The sequence below is a fragment of the Trichechus manatus genome, unplaced genomic scaffold (genome assembly GCF_000243295.1).
Source record: "Trichechus manatus latirostris isolate Lorelei unplaced genomic scaffold, TriManLat1.0 scaffold00068, whole genome shotgun sequence".
NCBI classification, from domain to species: Eukaryota; Metazoa; Chordata; class Mammalia; order Sirenia; family Trichechidae; genus Trichechus; species Trichechus manatus.
Window position 1 is genome coordinate 10034701 of NW_004444004.1, and position 9549 is coordinate 10044249.

The 9549-nt window shown below is 46.1% G+C and overlaps 1 long non-coding RNA gene across 6 annotated transcripts in view; it reads right to left on the minus strand.

Annotated features, from left to right (window-relative positions):
* LOC111821160 (uncharacterized) overlaps positions 1-9549 on the minus strand; it is a 52338-nt gene that overhangs the window by 21378 nt on the left and 21411 nt on the right. The window lies entirely within an intron of this gene.

Sequence of the window (9549 nt, forward strand, 5' to 3'; positions counted from 1 at the left end):
CAGACATACTCACACTATCATGAAATTATACTCTGCCTCAAGGAGGTCATTAAAGGAGGAAAGATAGAGAGGGAGAAAGCGAGCAAGAGACAGAGATGCGTATAGAGGGAAAATAGAAGAAAGGAAGGAAAAAATGAAGGTAGGTGGGAAGAAAGGTCACACTAAACTTACTGTCAAAGGCGAAGCCCAGAATAAATCACCTATGCCCCTATCCACCCTTACACAGGGGAATACTAAGTAGTTGGTAGAAAGCAAATGAAAACAACCTACAGGATGTTTTCTCTGCACAGATGTGCAAAGGCCAGGCCATACATTCTGTGAAAGCGATGAAGAAGAATATATTGTTCGTGCTACCCTGTGGGGTAGGTGAAGAGGTGAAATACAAACATGAATCTGTATTTGCCTTCATGTGCATTAAACATTGAAAGCAAACACCCGTTGCCGTCGAGTCGATTCCGACTCATAGCGACCCTATAGGACAGAGTAGAACTGCCCCATAGGGTTTCCAAGGAGCCCCTGGTGGATTTGAACTGCTGACCTTTTGGTTAGTAGCCAAACTCTTAACCATTATGCCACCAGGGTTTCCACTGAAAGCATACACAAGGAAAAATTAAATATGCTTCACACTCTAAGGGAAGTTGGGATAAGAGGTGAAAGGAGAGAGAGGACCAGTATTGGAAGTGGTCCTAATACAATGGCAATGTATATTTTCTTTGAATGGGATGAGGCTGTATCCAAAGTGACACCTACAAAATCATAATCTTGTCTCTTTCTCTCTATATATATATGTATATAAAAATATGTGTATTTATATGTATGTATGTGTCTCAGTTACCTAGGGCTGCTATTACAGAAATACCACAAGTGGACGGCTTCAACAAACAAGTTTATTCACTCACAGTCTACTAGGCTAGAAGTCTGAATTCAGGACATCACCTTGAGGGGAAGTCTTTCTCTCTCTGTCTGCTCTGGAGGAAGGTCCTTGTCATCAACCTTCCACTGGTCGAGGAGCTTCTCAGTGCAGGGACCCCGGGCCCAAAGGATGCACTGTGCCCCTGGTGCTGCTTTCTTGGTGGAGTGAGGTTCTCCTGTCTGTCTGCTCGCTTCTCTCTCTTATATCTCAAAAGAGGTTGACTTACGACACAACCTAATCTTATAGATTGAGTCCTGCCTCATTAACATAATTGCCACTAATCCCACCTCATTAATATCATAGAGATAGAATTTACAACACATAGGAAAATCATAATCAGATGACAGAATTGTAGATAATCACACAATGCTGGGAATCATGGCCTAGCCAAGTTGACAGATATTTTGGGGGGACACAATTCAATCCACGACAGTATGTAAGTATGTGTGGGAGGCTGTGAGTGTATGATGCAGCCAAACCTTCACGTAGGTTTGATGTTAGTTGCCATTGAGTCGATTCCGACTCCTGGCGACCCCATGTGTGCACAGTACAGCTGCTCCATATGGTTTTCAAGGCTGTGAGCTTTTGGAGGCAGATCACCAGGACTCTTACCAGGAGCCTCTAGGTGGGTTCAAATCACCAACCTTCCGGCTAAGTGTCCAAGGCTTAAGCATTTGCGCCACCCACAGACCCAAGTTTTACAGTAGAGTCTGTAAAACAAGTGGCCCTCATGGAGGTCACCTGCCCCTGTGGAACCACTGAATTATCCTTCTGACCCATGGACCTCCAAACTGGGTACCAAATGGGGAATGACTACCTACTACCTGGGTCCACCCTCACTGCCTTATGACCTGCCATGGCCACTGGTCACTACTCCTGATGCCACAATGACCTACTCCCTGTCTGGGGCTGGGCTCCTTAGTCCTTGCCTTGGATAAGGTAGCTCAACGAGTCTAGAAAAGCCAGTGATAAGAGAGGAAATCAAGGTATTCATCCCAACTTAAGCCATGAGTCAATTTCCTGTGAAAGCTAAAATCCTACCCAAAAAGACCTATATATCTGTGCACAAAAATCTTGGTACTTGTTAACATGGAACTGACTTAGAAGTCTAGAAGAAGTAGATGTACAAAGAAGCAGTTAAGCAAGTATGTACACAAATACTTACACTGATAATCATATAAATATTTATAGCGATAATCATACATAGGTATATACGCACATATACATATATTTATTTAAATATACATAAATGTATATTCAAAGCAAATAGTCTAAAAGGAAACCATTTGCCCTAATATTCCAACACAGTAAACCCCATTTGGAGGGCCTGGAGGGTTCCTGGTCTCTCCTTGGGGTTTTTTACTTGGGAAAGGGTGGAGGGAGAGGCACTGGAGAAGAGGTGGTGGGCATTTGTGGAGCAACATTGCCATCAAGTGGAGGCTTTTTGAGCGTAGTCTCCAGTCCTGCTCATTGTCTCTCCTGGATGTGTGCGCTATTTTCCAACTCACAGTGAACCTATAGGACACAGTAGAACTGCCCCCATAGGGTTTCCTAGACTGAAATCTTTACAGGAGCCTATCACCAGGTTTTTTCTACTGCAGAGCAACTTGTTAGTTCAAACCTTGGGGCTTTTGGTCAGCTGACTGCTTAACCATTTCACCACCAGGGCTCCTTATGTTCTGGACACCAAAACCAAAAAACCAAACCCATTGCCTTCGAGTCCATTCCTACTCGTAACAACCCTATAGGGCCTATGATATGAGGAGGGCTGGGTTGGGGGCAAGGCACAGTCTTTACTGGGCTTTGTTGCAACCAAGGGATGCTCCCGTGGCTATGGGACCACAAAGGTTGACCCACTTCCTGGTCCTAAGGCCAGGGCCATGAGGCAAATTGCCCACAGCCCAGTGTTGAGGTACCTTCCCAGTGGCTTGCACTAGTTCCTTCCAGACATGGCAGCCACCAAGGGCTAAGTCTTGGCTTCCTGTGCGAGACCTGCCTGACACTATGGATGTCGGCCTTGTCCTGGCCCACCTCCCCAGCTTCCTGGGTAAGCTCCCGCCTTGGACATCACTTGCCCCCTGACTCAGGGAGCTGTGGACATGCGGAACCCTGCCTTAGTTATGCCTAGGACCGTGATGGAAACCCTGGTGTAGTGGTTAAGAGCTACGGCTGCTGACCAAAAGGTCAGCCTTTCAAATCTACCAGCCGCTCCTTGGAAACCCTATGGGGAAGTTCTACTCTGTCCTATAGGGTCGCTATGAGTCAGAATCAACTTGTCAGCAACAGGTTTTTTTTTTTTGGTGTAGGACCCTGACTTCCTCTAATCCCAGGCCTCTCCAGGAGGCAACAATGGTGGGTCTGTGGGCTTTGGAAACAACTTCCGCTTGATGTCAGTATTACACCAGAAATACATGCACCCTTTCCCCCAGGATTCACTCTCTGCCCTTTGCTATGGAGGGGTGGGAGGAGTAAAAAGCCAGTTGATGTCCACTGTTCCAAAACCATGGTGCCTCACCATCTTGTCAACTTCTGGGGCTTCAGCTTCCATGTCTTGTGCTCTGTCTCACAAGCCCTTGCCTCTGTAAGGGGGTGTAAGTTTTCCTTAATTCCAGACTCCTCCCCAGGAACACCTCCCCACTCAGGCATCCTGTGGGTGGACAGACCTAAGGCCATCCTTATTTGCATCCTTAACGCTCCAGCTTAACTGAGATCTCAAGCAATGGACTGCGTCCCTTCACAGAGTTCCAGCCACCCAGCGCCTGAGTGCCCACCAGGAACATTCCAACTTCAGCCTTCTTACACCTTTCCGAAAACCCAGTTTGATATGAATTTCAACTTTGTTCCTGTTTTGGAAAGTACACACCTACAATTCATGGATGCTGCCAAGAATCAGATTGTAGAGAATCAGATGCTCTGAAATATAAACATATCTTCCTGATAATCGCTTTTTCTTTGGGAAGCACAATCCTCAAGTTGACTTGTATAGTCACAGAACTTCCCTGCTCCTCCATGCTTCTGTGACTATGGGAGAACATATGGGAATGTATTCCCAAGTCTGTTTCCTCCACCACAAATGGAATACCCGACCTTCAGGGGGTCATCAACTCCTCTGACTCACTTGTAAATGGGAAAGAGATCTCTCCCATATGGCCTTATAGACATTAACCACATTGTCTAACAAGGGTAATCACTGTAGGATGTGGACCTGTAATAATTCTTCCAACTGCTTACCTCTGAGTTGACCTTTAATAATATGAAATGTATCTATACACGCATTCAAACTATTTTAACTATGAAGTTATGTGTGGGGATATGTGCCATTAAAATATGGATGTATAAAGGCCTCTATGCTGCACAACATGTTGAGACTTGTCCCCAACATGTTGAGACTTGTCACGACTTGTTTTTCCAAACCCGTTACTTGTCCCCAACATGTTGAGACTTGTCACGACTTGATTGGCTTGTTTACCTGAGTTCCTCCTCCCTTGCCCGAAACTTATTGTTATTCACCTAAAGCCCATTGTTCTGTTATTTGCTTCACTGCTTGCTGTATTGACTATAAAATAAACTCCTGGGACTGAAGCCGGGGTTCGACTCCTCAGAGTGACCCTCCTGGCCCCACTTCTCTGTAAGAGTTGTGGTATTGGTTACTGTCTCCGCCGCCCCGACAATCGCCGCCGCTGCGACAGATGGTGCCCCGTGTGAGGGGCTGCGACAGTTATGTTGTTGTTAGGTGCCGATCAACTCATAGAGACCCTGTGTACAACAGAATGAAATAATGCCCAGCCCTGTGCCACACGCAGAATCCTTGCTATGTTTGAGCCTATAGTTGCAGCCACTGTGTCAGTCCATCCCATTGAGGGACTTCCTCTTTTGCTGACCCTCTACTTTACCAAGCATGATGTCCTTCTCCAGGGACTGGTCCCTCCTGATAACATATCCAAAGTATGTGAGAGGAAGTCTCGCCATCCTCCCTTCTAAGAAACATTGTGGCTGTACTTCTTCCAAGATAGATTTGTTCATATATCAGCCCAGTGCTGAGGTGCCTTCCCAGAAGCTTGCAGTAGTCCAGCCCGGACATGGCGGCCACAAGGGCTGAGCCTTGGCTTACTGTATCCTAGGGGTCTGACACCATAGCTCTCTGCCTCCTCCTGGCCCACCTCCCCAGCTTCTTGGGTAGGCTTTCGCCTCAGACAACAATTTCCCCATGACTCAAGTAGCTCTGGACGTGCAAGACACTACATTTAGTTATGCCTAGGACCGTGACTTCCTTTAATCCCAGACCTCCCCAGGAAACAACAATGGTGGGGGCGTGGTCTTCAGAAACAATATCCACTTGATGGCAGTATTGTAGCAGAAATAAGGATGAGCTCTTTTCTCCCCCTCCCAGGACCTCACACTCCGCCCTTTGCTATCGAAAAATCATCAACCAGTGTTCATCTTCGTTATAGTTCCTCACTATCTTCTCTACTTTTGGGGCTCCAATGCCATATGTTCTGCCAAGTCTCTCAAGCCCTTGCCTCTATAAGGGCACGTTAGGTTTCCTTTCTTCCTGACAAGGAGGAATGACTCCTCACGCAGGCGCCCTTTGGGTGGATGGATCTATGCCATCCATATCTGCATCCTTAGTGCTCCAGTTTAACTGAGACTTCAAGAAATAGACTGTTCTGCACAGAGTTCACCCACCCAGTGCCTGACTGCCCACCTGGGAACATTCCACCTTGAGCTTTCTCACAACTGAGATGCCAGTTTGATATGAATTTCAACTTTGTTCCTCTTTTGGAAAATACACACCTACAATTCATAGAATTTTCTAAGAATCAGATATTAGAAAACCAGATGCTCTGAAATATAAAGATACCAAAAATCCACTGCCATCGAGTTGATTCTTACAGCAACACTATAGGACAGAGTAGAACTGCCCCATAGGGTTTCCAAGGCTGTAATGTTTATGGAAGCTGACTGCCACATCTTTCTCCTGGAGAGTGGCTTGAACCAACTACCTTCCAGTTAACAGCCGAGCACTTTAACCACTGCACCACCAGGGCTCCCCATCTCCTGGATAGGAACTGTGATATGAGGAGTAGAGGGTTGGGGGCATGGCGTGGTCATTCACTAGGGTTCCCTGAAGCCAAGAGATGTTTCTGTGACCCTGGGCCCACAAGAGTTGACCCTCTTCCTACTCCTGGTGCCAGGGGTATGAGGCAAATTGCCCACAGCCCCGTGCTAAGGTCCCTTCCCAGCGGCTTGCACAAGTCCCTCCCAGACATGGCGTCCACCAAGGGCTAAGTCTTGGCTTCCTGTGCCCAACATGTTCAGCACCATGGATCTCTGCCTCGTTCTGGCCCACCTCTGCAGCTTTTAGGGTAGGCTCCTGCCTCAGACAACAATTAACCCATGACTCAGGGAGCTGTGGCTTTGTGCGACCCTGTGTTTAGTTCTGCCTGGGACCCTGACTTCCTCAAATCCCAGACCTCCCCAGGAAGCAACAATGGGGGGGGGGGGCTGTGGTCTTTGGAAACAATTTCCGCTTGATGGCAGTATTGTACCAGAAATACCAGGCGCTCTTCCTTTAGACCCCCCCCCCCACCTTTTGCTATGGTAAAAAAATAATAAGCCAAAGAATGTCCGTCCTTACAAAAGCATTGTGCCTCACTATCTTGTCCACTTGTGTGGCTCCAGCTCCCAGGATCCTGTGCTCAGTCTCACAAACCCTTGCTTCTGTAACAGGATGTAAATTTTCCTTAATTCCAGAGTAGAAGGACTTCCTCCCCACCCAGTCAAGTCCAGGAGAGCCAAAATACGACCTGGGGTATATCCCACCTGGATTTAGAGACCATCTCAAGAATAGATTTGAGGGGTTGAACACTAATGACCAAAGACCAGACGAGTTGTGGAAAGACATCAAGGACATCATACATGAAGAAAGCGAAAGGTCATTAAAAAGACAGGAAAGAAAGGAAAAAATGGACTGCATCCCTTCACAGAGTTCCAGCCGCCCAGCGCCTGACTAACCACCAGGGGACATTCCAACTTCAGCTTTCTTATACCTTTCCAAAAAGCCAGGTTAATATGAATTTCAAATCTGTTCCTGTTTTGGAAAGTACCCACCTACAATTCATGGATGCTGCCAAGAATCAAATCATAGAGAACCAGATGCTCTGAAATATAATCTTCCTGATAATCGCTTTTTATTTGGGAAGAACAATCGTCAAGTTGACTTGTATAGTTAACTGAACGTCCCTACTTGTGTGACTATGGAGAACATATGGGAATGTATTCCCAAGCCTGTTTCCTTCACCACACATGGAATACCAGACCTTCCAGGGATCATCAGCTTCTTTGACTCACTTGTAGATAGGAAAGAGATCTCTCCCTCATGGCCTGACAGATATCAACCACGTTGTGTAACAAGGGTACTCATTGTAGGATGTACACCTTTGATAATTCATCCAACTACTTACCTCTGGATTGACGGTTACAATATAAAATGTATTTGTACAAACACTCACACTGTCATAACTGAGTTTTGTTGTTGTTAGGTGCATCGAGTCGGTTCTGTCTCATAGCGACCCTGTGTACAACAGAACCAAACACTGCCTGGTCCTTTGCCATCCTCACAATCATTGCTATGCTTGAGCCCATTGTTGCAGCCACTATGTCAATCTATCTCCTTGAGGAACTTCCTCTTTTTCACTGATCCTCTACTTTATCAAGCATGTTTTCCTTCTCTAGGGACTATTCCCTCCTGATAACATGTCCAAAGTACGTGAGATGAAATCTCACCCTCCTTCCTTCTAAGGATCATTCAGGCTGTACTTCTTTCAAGATAGATTTGCTCAAGTATCAGCCCACAGCTGAGATGCCTTCCCAGAAGCTTGTAGTAGTCATGCCCAGACATGGCAGCCACCAAGGGCTGAGCCTTGGCTTCCTGTATCCTAAGTGCCTGGCACCATTGCTGTCAGCCTCCTCCTAGCCCACCTTCCCTGCCTCTTGGGGAGGCCCCTGCCTTGGGCCATACTTGTCCCAGGGAGCTCTGCACAAGTGGGATCCTACTATGAGGAAAGTGAGACGATAGGTAAAAGGAGAGAGAAGACCAGGATTGGAAGTGGTCCTAATACAATGGTAATGTATATATTTTCTTTGAATGGGATGCCTAGGACCCTGATTCCCCTATTCCCAGGCCTCCCCAGGAAGCAAAAATGGTGGGTATGTGGGCATCGGACACACAATTTCCACTTGATGGCAGTATTGCACCAGAAATACAAGTATGTTTGTCCAGGACCTTACACTCCGCCCTTTGCTATTGAAAAAAATCGCCAGTCAGTGTCCATCTACCCCAAAGCCTGATGCCTCACTATTTTCTTCACTTTTGGGGCTTGAGCCCAGTCTCTCAAGCCCTTGCCTCTATCGGGGAGGCCTTAGGTTTCCTTCCTTCCTGAGGAGGAGGAACGACTCCCCACCCAGGCAATGTGTGGATAGACAAAGCCATCCATATCTGTAATCTCAGAACTCCCACTTGGCCCAGACCTCAAGAAATAGACAGCATTCCTGCACAGAATTCACCCATCCAGCACCCCACCGCCCACTGGGGAACATTCCAGTTTGAGCTTCCTTATACCTAACCAAAAAGCCAGTTGGACATGAATTTCAACTTCGTTCCCCTTTTGGAAAATACACAACTACAATTCATGGATGCTGCCAAGAATTAGATCTTAGAAAACCAGATGCTCTGAAATATAAAGATACCAAAAATTCATTGCCATCAAGTTGATTCTGACTCATAGCAAGCCTATAGGACAGAGTAGAACTGCCCCATCGGGTTTCCAAGGCTGTAATCTTTATGGAAGCAGACTGCCATATCTTTCTCCGTGGAGAGGCTTGAACCAATGACCTTTCAGTTAGCAGCTGAGCACTTTAACCACTGCACCAACAGGCCTCCTCAAGATCCTCTTCTACCATGTTGGAAAACCACTCAATCCTAGACCAATGTCACCATGCCATACATCTACGTTGGGAGTCTCTCCTTGATGAGATTTTCTCAACTCCATTTTTTTAAGATGACAGATTTCACTGTCATGTACAATCTGTTTTTGAAAGAAGAATGAACAGAAAAAAGTACACTCACCCAGAACACCACAGCCTAGAGGTGACTGGTGATCTTTGTCCTGTCTTTTTTTCCTAGTCTGTTTCCTCTGCACCAAGAGGCCCAAATAACATGACTTGATTTGGGATCACCAGAGTGACAGTAAAATGGTTTCTGTGTATAACCAATCCAGTTGACACACATATTATTTGCTCAGCTGAAAATATACATAGATTTCTTTTTGTTTTTGTTTTTAATGCTACTAGATGAGGAATAGGAAAAAAAACAATTACTTAATAAATGGTGATATGAATTTCAACTCTGTTCCTCTTTTGCAAATTACACAAATGTAATTCAGGGTGTTGGAAAGAAGTCGATCTTCTACAACCAGCTCCTGTGAAATCTGAGGGTACCTGCCCCGGAAATCTCTTTTCTGTGGGAAGCACAATGTTCACTTTGACCTGATAACTGCAGATCTTTCCTCCTCCACTCTGTTCATTTGTGAATGTGCCAGAACACAGATGAACATATTCACCAGCCTGTTTCCTCC